A 13,896-nucleotide genomic window follows, 5' to 3' on the forward strand; every position below is an offset into this window, starting at 1 on the left:
ATTTTATTTTTTCTGGAGAGTTTTTTTTTTTCTATTATTGTTTTTAAAAAGAAGACAAAGAAATGACACAAATGATTAGATATCCATTGAAGTGTTTTTGTTGATTCCTTCTTCCCCTGCAATCTACCCCCTTCACCCCCTGATGGACCTGTTTTGTCACAAGGATTTGTGGTCGAGTCTAAATGGCCATATGTGTGTGTGGGCAGATATGAGAAGTGTTTGACATGTGAGTCATTGGGACAGGACAGGAGTGGTAAACCTGCTTTCTGATGGCGGTCCCCCAAGTTTTAACATTTATGTTCACAGAAATCCAGCATTGGCGCTAAATCGGTTCTGTAACTACTCTGATCCCTAGAGCGCTTTCAGTGGACATGTGATGAATTGCACAGTGTTGTTGATGCAGTAGAAAACCTGATGCGTGACAGTGTTTTTTTTTATGCATAGCAAGACCTACAAAACAATTGTATGGGAGCCTTGGTATAACACCATGGAGGTTTTGCATTAGTCAACAATTCCCTACAAATTTAATTCCGATCATTCTGTATATCAATAAAGCTTAAACGTCACATGCCGTTATCTGCACGTTTGTCTTTTTTTGTGGATGCTTCACTAGGATGAGCTTTCTTTCATAACTAGAGATGCATTTCCGATGTAAATCAACTCCCTGACAACTCACAGTCTTAGGCTTAAATGATCAACGTTACTTATGGACTATGATAAATGGCTCCAAAAGACCCTTAACCACTAAGGCAATCTTTTGGTGAAATCCTTTGAGTCTCCCATCGACTTAAATGGGACAAGAGCTTTCTCATAAAACCTCCCTTATTGTTTGAACTGCTCCCCCAGGAAATTCAACAGTGTCCAATTACCATGGCATGTTACATACCAGAAAATCACAACGGTTGCCAGATATGTAACCCGTGGATGAGATGAAAGGGCGAGGCGTGAATCTTTCATTCCAACCATGCCCTTATGTTTACACACCTGGCTGCTTATCAGATCTAGTAAATTCCTTTCAGCCATGACATAACATTTGCTTATCTGGCATATCTGCTGTAAGAGATTTTCCATTATGTTTACAACCCTGGCTGCTTATCAGATATGTTTACTTCCTCTTCAGCCATGGTATTCACTTTGCATATCTGTTGTCACAGATTTTCCATTTTGTTGAAATAACACGGCAACAGGCCCCATTGAAGCCAATGGGAGACTCATGGGATTTCACCATCAATACTTAAGACTCTGTAACGCATGTCTCATCACTTATAACGTTAACTGTGGTCGTGGAGATAGTTTGGCTGGTTAAACACTGTTTAGTAGTCATACAATTTGCTTTGTCTTCGCCGTCTCGAGTTAGTCTTTGTACTTTTGTACATGACGTTATTAAAAAACACCCCAAGTCCTTCCAGCCATTTCAAGCTCTTTGTGTTCTTGAAAGATGTAATTTCAAACATAGACAATTAGACTATTATGCACCTGATCCAATATCCAGGTCAATACGTGTCTAGAGGGATCTTCCTCATTCTTAATGCTTACCCAACAGGAGTGTCACTGAATAGGATGGACTCAAGTTGCACATTGTTCCCCATATTTACCTGAGATCCATTTCACATTACTTTAGTATCTCACCACCAGAGGCAAGACAACTGGACATCCCTTTTTCACAGTATTCCTTTCATATGACAAGTTCAGTCCATAACACGTCAGTGGTCTGGGGTTTGCTGTTGCGTTCGGTGCGGTTTGACACCGTGAGAATATTTATTATTACCGTTGAAAGTCGTCACTTTGATTTCTCCTGAAGCGAGGTGGCCGCGTAGCTCTGACTGATCTCAGGAACACTGTCCATCGTGATCACACCCCCTGTGTGCTGTTGCGTTCGGTGCGGTTTGACACCGTGAGAATATTTATTATTACCGTTGAAAGTCGTCACTTTGATTTCTCCTGAAGCGAGGTGGCCGCGTAGCTCTGACTGATCTCAGGAACACTGTCCATCGTGACCCCCCCCCCCCCCCCCCCCCTGTGGAACCATCACTCTTAAACAGCTACACCTGTGAACCCTCCGAAAGATCAAGATGGATGTGCGAGCTGTGTTCTTTTTTGTGAGCGCCCTTCTCTGGAAAGGTATGTCATTACATGTATGTAATGTAATATGATGTGATGTGTATCTATCCATACAACATTAAGCAGTAAACTCACTTGTTGAAAGCCCAGTACAACAGATACTACTTGTTGAAAGCAAGTTGTCCATTATTTTCCACTGATCATGGCCGTAATAGTATGGTTTGACATTGTGTCTAGTGAGCTCTTTTAACAGTCTTTTGCTCTATGTGATGTTTTAGTGCATTCCCTGAAGTGTAATACGTGCATCCCGGATACATCTTTGAACTGCACTGATACTGTAACTGACTGTCCCTCTGGAGAGTGTGTCAGCCTGGGAGTATCATCCTACACTCGTGAGTAGAAGGAAGCAGCTGGGATTCAATAACATCTTCTTTTTGCTCTTTTCATCACTTTGACTTTTTATTTGGTCTTCTATTTGCAGTGGGCATTAAAGTTAACCATATCAAGATGAAGTTCTGCACAGCAGCTGGACAATGCCCATCAGGAACGATCAATTACGGGATGTCAGTGTCAAGCTTCAACAGTCAGTGCTGTGGGACCGACCTGTGCAATGTTCGGGATATTCCAGGTAAGAATACTTCAATTATCAGGTCAATACACACATTGATGAACCAAAAAAGACTAGCATGGATACCTCATCATGAACACAGAACAACAACAAAACTATGGGTTTCCAATAATTTGTCATGGATTTCTTCTAGATATACCACTGAACAGCTCCAAAAATGGCCTGACATGTTATACGTGTGTCGGCCAACATTGTGCATCCACAGTGGATTGTTCAGGAGATGAGAACCGTTGCATCAAATCAGAAGGTGAGTGTCTATTTATTGATGAAATGTTTTTCATTTTTCATGTTTACATTTACTATGTGCCTATAGTGTAGTTTTTTTACATTTACATTTACTTATTTAGCTTTTATCCAAAGCGACTTACAAGGATGTACACTTTTTATATTTACACTGATGGCACACTGCACATCAGGAGCAATTAGGGGTTCAGTGTTTTGCTCAAGGACGCTTTTTCATGTTTGTTTTTTAACAGTTGCAGTTTCTCTCTCTCTTGTGTGTGTGTGTCTCTCTCTCTCTCTTTCTCTGCTAATATGGCAGTTATCGCTGGTGATGACACAATGATTCTGAAAGGATGTGCCTCTCAGAGTATATGTGGGGTGTCTCAATCCCAGATGTCCCTGCCCGACATCTACACAAGCTCTGCCTGCTGTGAGGGAAGTCTGTGTAACCACGCCAAGCGGCCTGGCTTGAGTCTCCCCCTCTTCCTAATGACTTTGTCCTCAATCGTCCTTAACCCTCTCAGCCATCTTTGTTCCTCATAGCAGAGGAGTCCATATCCTCTCGCCTTCATTTAGCCCGAAGTCACAAGACCTGTCACACAGCATTAGATTTGATTTTATTCGGATCCCCATTAGCTGATGCCAAAGACACCAGCTACTCTTCCTGGGGTCCACACAAGAAAACAACGTACCAAACAACAGATAAAAAAGGAAAAGCATATAACAAAGAAGAAATCAACATACAAACACCAGATTAAAAAAAAGAAAAAAAAAGACTAAATAACCTAACCATCAACACACAAAAACACACAAATGATGACAAATAGGAAAAAGGATAAATGAGTAGATAAATAAAAATGAGTAAAACATGCTAGTATCCAGTGCAAACAGCCATGAGGTGTTGCTTCACTTGTTTTTTTAATCTAGCTTTGTTCTGGGTTTTTGAGATGTGAAGCCATGGATGACATGTCAGCCATGAGCTCATCTCCTTTTGTTTATCCTTAATTGGGAGTGGAATGACTCACTAGATTGGAATTTATTGACTCACTAGACTTTCATGAGGATTCACTTTTAAATTTGTGTCATGTTTTTTTTTCTGAATGAACCTTTAAGGTTTCCTGTTAGAAGAGCTGGTTGGTTTCAGATACAGCTCACTATTTCTTGCCCAGTACAAAGGCACCAGCAGTGCACTGCAGATGAGATGACCATGGTTTCAGTAACTTGGCTTTGGGGTTGTTGGTTAAACAGAGAGGAAGTGAAAAGGCCATTTATGGGGGATTGAACTCTTTCTGCATAGGGCTATAAATGAAGCATTATTTATCGAGTTAAAGTAACATTATACACATTTAAGGAAATGTAATTGTGAATTTGAATTTAAATGCAATTTCAGTTATCAGTTCTTGGTTTTGACATTGTCTGGCAACAACATTAACAGTGTACATTTTAATACTGATTTTATTTATTTATTGAATGTGCAAGTGTAAGCATGAGCCTGAGTCCAATTGGCTTATGGTCAGGTTATTACCAGGCAATTATGGTGTGGTGATAAAATATCATGGAACATTGCCCTGACAGCATCAACTTGCCTTTGTGTGTTCCCTTTGAGAGAGTCTTGGGCTTTCCCCTCAGACTAAATGTGTTTTATAATCATACCACAACTATCAAAGTAATAGCCTTATTATCAGGTCAATCAGCAACAATAACAATTAGGACACAAATGTTGCATCTGGGGCTATGTAGTGTATATGTGTGTGTGAATGGGCATGGGAGGAGGCGTGTGTGTTCAGACGGAAGAGGTGACGTCATTTTGGGTGTTTAATCAGAGCTCATCTGGCTCCCCCTAGTGGGCGGAACAGTGCTTGCAGACTAGAGTGTATTGGACAGGCACTTTTATTTAAAGTGACAGAACGAATCATTTAATCTTATCGACAACACATTACGTATATATAGGTTTGTTATAATACTTTTGTGTTACGTTTGTGATCCTAGCCAAGCAGATGGTTTCCATATGGCAATCCAGGCTAGGATCAAGTTGGGATCAAAATTAAGTTTGTCATGGGGAATAATATCACGATTGCGATCTACAAACAAGTAGTGATTAAACCACAAATGCCTTGATGGTCTAATTAAGCTATATTTTGAATATAGGCTGCTTTGCACTTACATCATTGAACCTAAAAAGAACACATCAGATGAAACATGTAAGGACCAGTGCATTATTATGAAGAAATGTTTGATCATTTTATGCATTGTGCACAAGATATATGATGCCTTTTTAGTCATACATGCTGACTAATCAATCTAGCCTGGTTGACTGTTACATGGCCCTTGAGTTAATAAAGTATCCTTGATATTAACAAAGACAATCTTTCAACTATATTTAAGATTATTCTTGTTTTTTTTTTTCACCGTTGTGGGAATTATCAAAATTGTTAATATTGACAAACGCATATTGATAAACGTCTGCTGTCTGACAGTGGGCCTGTGTTAAAATGGTTTGAATTTAAAAATAAACGATCACAAATCGAAAAAGTGCTCAGGTGCTTGAACATTTTAGAAAAAAAACATATTTGCTTTAAAATCCTCGAGGCTCATGGTTTAAAAAAAGTTTTTACTTTACTTTTTTTAAATCTTATTTCCCATATTCTTACCTGCTCATTTGTAAAGCACTTTGAATTGCCAACATGTATGAAATGTTCTGAGTAAACAAACTTGCCTTGCCCAGTCACCCTCCTCAGTTATCAGATCATAGGCCCACTCCTACATATTTAGAAATCAACACTACACAGTACCAGTGGCCAGTGGTTTGAATTGGTGGCAGCCCTGCTAGCCGGGAGAGCATTGACATGGGGCCATCATATCCCATCATGCCTCTGGGTGAAGTGGTAGGTTCCTGCGGGACAATTGTGTCTAAAGCATTGAAACAGGATTGAAAAATCCTGAGCAGCCTTCAGTGAAGGCTACGTCTCACAGAGAAACCGAGGAAATTCTTTGCTTGTCCTCTAGACAGCACACAGCATGCGTGTCAGGTCAAGTATGGTCCAATGACCAAGACCCATCAAACCAGAACTAAAATCCATTGCCTAGTACGGGACACTGGGTTAAACCACATGGTTCCATGAGAATTAAACCATGTAGCTTACGTTTCTTATGGTTATTGAGTGTAAGAGTATGCAATTTACATCAGGGGAATAGTAAATGTCATTTAAAGTATAAAAATACCTTATATCACTTTCAAACTAAAAAGATACTGGATGTAAAAAAGAATACCCCTTAAAAGAAACTTAGCCTACCTGTGAATTCCGGCTCTCAGACGGTTGTGGGTGTTGCAAAGCAATTTAAAAAAGTGATGGCGAATCAAACTTTGTAGATGGGCGTATTTGTACATTCAAGTTTTTTGTTTGCCTTTTTTTTTGCTTTCGATTATTTTTAAGTAACCGAGAAATAGACCCCGTTATTGTAACTGAAAAATCCGTCAGAGGATTTGCGAGGTGCCTGAGCAAGCTTTCTAATGCTATTACCCACAAGGTAAACAGCAATGTATTGACGGATTGATGGAGACGGATATTTACAAAATTTGGGAGGTGCCCGTCAGGCCACGGAGAGGTGCTCAGAGAGGGTTTGCAATGACGGAGAGGGCTCTCCGTGTCAAAAACGGAGAACCATGAATTGGGCTTTACCCAGGGAAACTATAAAATAAAGCGCCATACCTACGATAGCCACCTGAGGGAGTAGAAGGACAGAGTTCACATATCAATCCATCTGTAGATTTTCCTATGATCCCTGATTGTCTTTAATGAGTAGACTGGCCATTGTTATCACAAAAGAATCAAACCGGTAAAGTGCACATTAAGTGCTCATCAAGCCTCCAGTGACATATTAGGCTATCGGTCAGCAATTTATGACACGTGTGTAGAGTCAGAATATTATCATTTCAAGGTCTCCAAATTTGCATTTCCAAAAGCTGAGCAGCTCAATCAAAACATGTTTTTTTTTTTTAAATAACCAAAACAGTGCATTTTAAATTATAATTTAAATTATAATTAAAATCATTTTTAATATTATTTTTTGCAAGCCACCCGCTCACAAGGTAAGGTACTGTAAGATTCACTATCAAGCCGCTGCTGTGAACACCAAACGTTGGCCAGCATAATCTCCAAAATGGTAATCTTATCATGGTAACAAAGGAAAGGTCCCCACACTGGATTGCTCAGACACCTGGGCTCAGGAAGCAAACTGAGGTGTGAGTGACTGCAAAATCATAGTATGGGAAAGGGGGAGGCTATTGAGAACCATCTCAGTCAGCAGGTCAGAGAAACCTGATTATCATACAGAACAACAAAAGGTTGCCAGACCAGTTAGCATTACAAGCCTAGCTCATTAGCATTGTTATGAGGTGTCTTAAAACAGTATATATGGCTAGAACTGGAGATGCTTGTGGTCCAGACCTACACAGCTGAATCTTGAGTATGTTCTACGTGTTTCGTTACTGCACTTTACTTGAAAACATTTAGCTGCATCAGAAACAAAGAAACAGCCATCGTTTCTTACAGTACCTACGTTATTCTGGTGCCCATGTGAGGCTAGCACCCATTGTACCAACTACGATATCTTCCTCGACCCTAGGCAAGTTTCACTCCTTCCTTAATGGGTGTGCTATGCAACGAGTAAGATATTTGTAGTGTTGTTACAGTAGCTATTGGCTTTATCTGTGCGCCCCTGGTGTAATTTATGACTGGCTGGCCCGCAATATTTGAATCATGTCTTTTTTGAATAATGTATAATAAATGGACATATCATCTTTGATATACCTGCCTCTGTAAAATCCTTAAATAACTATGTGACAGAGAATAGGAAGGCTTTCAATGATAAGGTACATCTTTTTTTCTAAAATGGCTATTCTGGCATTTATGTAAATTTTCCTATTCTCTGTCACATAGATTCATTCTTGGCTAAGAACAGGATTTAAGGATTTACCTCGTCTCCTTGGCACGTTTCTCTTTTTCCTTTCTTTTCTTCTAAAATTAGACAATTTAGAAATGTATTGTGCAAATGGATGGCTTTTGCCTCTTTATTATTTCTTTTCTCGAAGTTGCTTGGACACACACACTCTAACCATACGCCTAAATCCACTAGCATGTTCTGACAACACCGATTAGGACCTAATCTAATCATTAGGTACGTACCTCTTCCTCTTTCGATTTTTACCCTAATGTTAGATTCATTTTTTTTATGTCAAAATATAAGTTGGAGATATAGAAGGGGGCGCACCAGATGCCGTGTTACTTGGATTAGTTCACTTTCATTTGAATGATGGACCCTCCCATCAGTGAAAAGACCAATATATAGACACAAGTATGTTGAACTATTTACCGTCAAGATGGTGATTGAAGTAATTTCTGTTGTGAAGTGCCTGCTTGTGTCTCAAGGTACGAAAATTACGTCTTCTGAATTTGTTGAAATGTAACAGGGGGGAAACACACTAATTCTTTGTTAATTTTGTTCATTAAGTTCATGTAGCAAATTCGGTTGCTTTGGACAAAATAACTTAAACTTTAACCATCTCTAGCTAAAGGACTGGAGTGCATTTCATGCGTTAGTGAGTCTGGATCTTGCAGTGGAAAAAAATGGAGTGTTGTAAAAAAAAAAAAAGTGTTAATTGTAAGTTGACAGGGTCAAAACTGCACGAAATCGGAGGTGTGGAATCATTATGACACCTTCTGATTGCACGTTAAGTTTCGTGGAATTCTGTTCACGGGGAGGCATGCAATACATTGATTTATATGATTATACACCAACTGGCCTATAGGTGGCGCGACACGAACCGTAGGGCCTTGGAGGGCCAAATTGTTCTTGTATGTTTGTGTTAAGGGGCCATGTCAACCCATACCATAACCAGTCATTACATGTATAGCGCATAGCGCCACCTAGTTAAAAATTAAAAAGCAAAAATTAGGTGTTTTAATCGCATATATGTCAAAGTGCTCCGACGCCTTGAAATGTGGTCAGGTTACTCTTCAGCCATGGGCGACTAAAAGTTATAGAAGATTTTCTCATTAGTCGGAAGGTGTGGGCGTGGCAGACCCTCAAACTTTGCTAACTTACTAAGTCTCTTATAACTCTTGCGTACATTGTTTGATCCAGAGAAATTGTCTTAGGGTGGACGCTGGATCCGGCCCGAACGCATACATATGCCTGACTAATATCACCTATAGCGCCACCTGTTTGTGGTTGGAAACTTCACTTTGTTTCCACACCTCTTTATGTGACCTGTTTTAACAAACCACATTGCAAAGGAAAAATATACCAAAACAATCCACAAAAAAGTAGTACACAAAACATTACATAGCCAAATCATCAAAATCTATCACAAATAATTCCTTTATTACATAAAAATGAAACACAAACCAATTTACACACACAAAACACATAAAAACACACAAACACACTGACAACCATGACTCATTCTGTGCCAAAACCTACTGAACAGTTCGGCGGTCATATTTTGTAACGCTTTGCGTTACGTCTAGTTTAATTCCATGATGCTGTGTGTTCAAATGCTTATTAATATTTGTTGTATTTCCTCCCCATGCGACGAAATAAACTATTTACAAACGTTACAAGTGGCGTAGTTGTCATTTTGTCGTATGAAATAGCCTACAGCAGGGGTCTTCAACGTTTTTCAGACCAGGGACCCCAAAACTGATGGCGAGATGAGCAGGGACCCCCTACTATATAAATTGCCTAAAATGTTGTTTATAATATACTGGGCCTAGTGCCAAATAAACATAGCTACCCTGTTATTGTGTAATCAATACTAAGCTATTCAAATAATACAAAGGTTAATATATTCATTAACATTTTTATTTTTTAACATTGAATTTAACCTAGCATTTTTGAACAACAAATTTAACTTAACATTTTTTAACATTGAATTTAATTTAACATTTAACAACATGAAAGGTACAGGGTGGCCGTGCCCCTGCCATTTATAAACATACATCTTGCAAACAACTCTGAGCTAACAACTTATTAAAATAATTCACAGATATATGTTTTTATTTCATCATACATAAAAACGACACAGTAAAAAAGGGACAGTGAATCCTCAAGCATCTGTCGATGGCACACATTAGTGAGATGTATCTTCTTTTCAATAACTCCTGACTGACACGATCCAACGAATGACGGAGGAGGAGTCTGGCGCATGGAGTTGTGTTGACAACATAGATGTTATAGTGAGATGGACAGGTCAGCAAACCAATCACACTGCTAGCAAGTTGTTAAGATTGTCGGTAGTAGCATGCTAACATTAGCTAGGGGGCTCATACACCTCGCAAATCCTCTCAGACTTATTTTTCAGTTACAATTAGCGTTTTTTGACCTTGTACAGTGTCTATTTGTCTTTATTTATTTTTTTAAATCTAAGCAAAAAAAATGTCAAACTAACAATTTATAGGTAAAAACAAGACCAGCTATGGAGTTTGGTCCGCCATCTTTTATTTTTGATCTTCGCGCTCTTTAGACTTGAGCAGAAACGCGATCTGATTGGCTAGTGCCTGTGCTGTCGTATTTGCATGAAAGGTGCTGTGAGTGGACCGGTGCCCAGCTTGAGAGAGCTCCTGTGGCTAGCTGAATGTGTCGATTTGACTGAAAGATAACGTCTTCTCGATCAATTTATACGTTCGCTACAATATGTTGGATTTATGTTAATGTCAGTTCAAAGGGAATAAATACAATTCTGATTCGGAAGACATTTAAATTTGTGTAAATTTATTTTTTTATTTTTTTATTTATTTTAGAAATCTTAAAAAAAATTGTCTTATCAACCAAAGATTTCGCGACCCCCCTGCAGTACCTCCATGGACCCCCTGTTGAAGACCCCTGGCCTACAGCCAAACTTTCGAACTCTCCTGCCTAGTTGCCATGTTTGCTGCAGTCTGAAGAAACTGAAACTATGGAAAGTCGCTCATGCGCAATGGCATATAGTAGCGTTCAGCCAGCATGCTTCTTAGCAGAACAGTTAAAGAATTTGGCTGACGATTCCAAAGAATCGGTTCACTGCGTAATTCAGTGTGGACACATGTGTCCAATTTCCGATTTCAGTCCGATTTAAATTGGATATTGGACACATGTGTCTCCCCAGAACTAGATTCATTGTGTCCGACTTGAGTCCCACTGGACTCCGATGTAAACCCCTGGACACACGATTCGATTCCGCTGGTAATTGGACTGGGAGCGCATGTGTCTCTCGTATCTGATTCAAATTGGACAACAACAACTTTTGCACGTGCTTGAGATCGTGCCCACAGACATATACAGTACTGTGCAAAAGTTTTAGGCAGGTGTGAAAAAATGCTGTAAACTAAGAATGCTTTCAAAAATGGAAGTGTTAACAGTTTATTTTCATCAATTCTTCATAAATTAACAAAATGCAGTGAAGGAACAGAAGAAAATTCTAAATTAAATCAATATTTGGTGTGACCACCCTTTGCCTTCAAAATAGCATAAATTCTTCCAGATACACTTGCGCAGTTTTTGAAGGAACACGGCTGGTAAATTGTTCCAAACATCTTAGAGAACTAACCACAGATCTTCTGTGGATGTAGGCTTCCTAAAATTCTTCTGTCTCTTCATGTAAACCCAGACAGACTCGATGATGTAGAGATTAGGGCTCTGTGGGGGTCATACCATCACTTGCAGGACTTTCTGTTCTTCTTTAAGCTGAAGATAGTTGTTAATGACATTGGCTGTATGTTTGGGGTTATGTTCCTGCTGCAGAATACATTTGGTGCCAATCATACGCCTCCCTGATGGTATTGCATGATGGATTAGTATCTGCCTGTATTTCTCAGCATTGAGGACACCATTCATCCTGACCAAATCTCCAACTCCACTTGCAGAAATGCAGCCCCAAACTGGAAAGGAACCTCTACCATGCTTCACTGTTGCCTGCAGACTCTCATTATTGTACCTCTCTCCAGCCTACAGCGAACAAACTGCCTTCTTCTACAGCCAAATATTTCTAATTTTGACTCATCAGTCCAGAGCACCTTCTGCCATGTTTCTGCACCCTAGTTTCTATGTTTACGTGCTTAGTTCAGTCACTTGGCCTTGTTTCCTTGTCGGGGTAGAGCTTTTTGGCTGCAACTCTTCCATGAAGACCACTTCTGGCCAGACTTCCCCGGACAGTAAATGTCTGTACCTGGGTACCACTGGTTTCTGCCAGTTCTGAGCTGATGCCACTGCTTGAAATCTTCCGATTTCGAAGGTAAATAAGCTTGATGTGTTTTTCATCAGCTGCATTAAGTTTCCTTGGCTGAACACTGCGTCTACGATCCTCAACGTCTTCTTCAAAAGAGCTGGAACTGCACATTTTGAAACCCCTGTCTGCTTTGAAATCTTTGTCTGGGAGAGACCCTGCTGATGCAGTATAACTACGTTGTGTCTTGTTGCTGTGCTCAGTCTTACCATGTAAATGGATAAAAAATAAACATTTATTGTTTACATTTTTCAAAGCATTCTTAGTTCATAGCATTTTTTCACACCTGCCTAAAACTTTTGCACAGTACTGTACATGCATCATATATAATGTATATGATATGATAAACGCTGTAGACGCTCAGTTCTTGTGCTCCCTCTCATTCACGTTGAAATACTGAAAGCGAAACTGAAACTTTGAAACTGGAACGCAACTGTTTGGGACAGAACGCTAATTCAGTGAACAAATATTTTCATATTACTTTCCACCAGTTGTTAGTCATGTAATCCATTCATATCGATGTGAATCAATCAATACTAATACAACTTTAACTGTGGTGTGTTTTTGTTTCATTTTACAACGTATTTACTGTATAATCAACGGTAGCAGATGTAAACATTCCGCATTTGATTTGAACTGACGCGGCCAAGATCTAGATTGGTCACTGCCATGTGCTTTGAGATAGAGCAGTTAACCCCACATGGAGACCCCATGGAGAGAATTGGATGGGATCGGAGTGCTGCCATCATGTGCCCGCACTGACTGTTCCATGTTCCTGATTCTGGGACAGTTCCGCATTCCCGCAGATGCAGTATGGGCATGCCACCACACGGTTCCTTAAGGTTCCTAAGGTTCCCTAAGGATTGTGCGTGTTGCAAAGCAAATCAACGCCAGAACTGTAGGTTTTATTTTGAGTGAAGTAAGCGTATTTATTGCAGCAGGACAAAGGAAAACAACTTACCGGAGCATGAAAGTGTAGTGGGCGAAAGGCTTGATGTTATGAATACATGTGTTACGCAAAATACAAAGGTTGGCAATTCAGTACCAGTGGCGAAAAAGACAGATCACATGATGCAGAAGTTCGTTTATTGACACATCTTTTAATGACGGCCAATGAATGTTTATGAGTTACATTATTCAAAGATGAGAGGCTAACGGCGAGGTAATTACCAGGTGTACCTTCTCATCATGAGTGTATGTTGTCAGTGCTTGTAAATACAATGGTGTTGGCTGCAACTCCACGTTAATGGTAGCTTTTGTATGAGCAGACCGGGCTCAAACTCGTGGGTTGATTGATTCACGTCAATATGAACTCAATAAATGATATCACCATGACTCACAAGTGGTGGAAAATGAATATGAAAGTATTTGTTCTGTGAATTAGCACATTCTCTCCAAACAATCGGGTGAGAATGGGATATTCGCTCCATAAATTCGCGGTCATTTGAGCATCCTTATAAGTGCTTAAATAGGGTTTGCAAAGGAGTTCATGTCTTCACACCTCTTCTGTTAGGAGACGGTCTGCAGGCTATTCATGATTAAAAAAAAAATCTGGGTCCAAAAAAGACCGTAGTACGGAGCCCCTTAGGTGACATTGGATAAAAAAAACAATAATGCGTTGCCACGAAATAATAATGCGTGGCCACGAGATAATTATTGCAGTCATTTACATTTACATTCAGTCATTTAGCAGACACTTTTCAAAGGAGAGAACTTGCAACAA

The sequence above is a fragment of the Sprattus sprattus genome (genome assembly GCF_963457725.1).
Source record: "Sprattus sprattus genome assembly, chromosome: 19".
NCBI classification, from domain to species: Eukaryota; Metazoa; Chordata; class Actinopteri; order Clupeiformes; family Clupeidae; genus Sprattus; species Sprattus sprattus.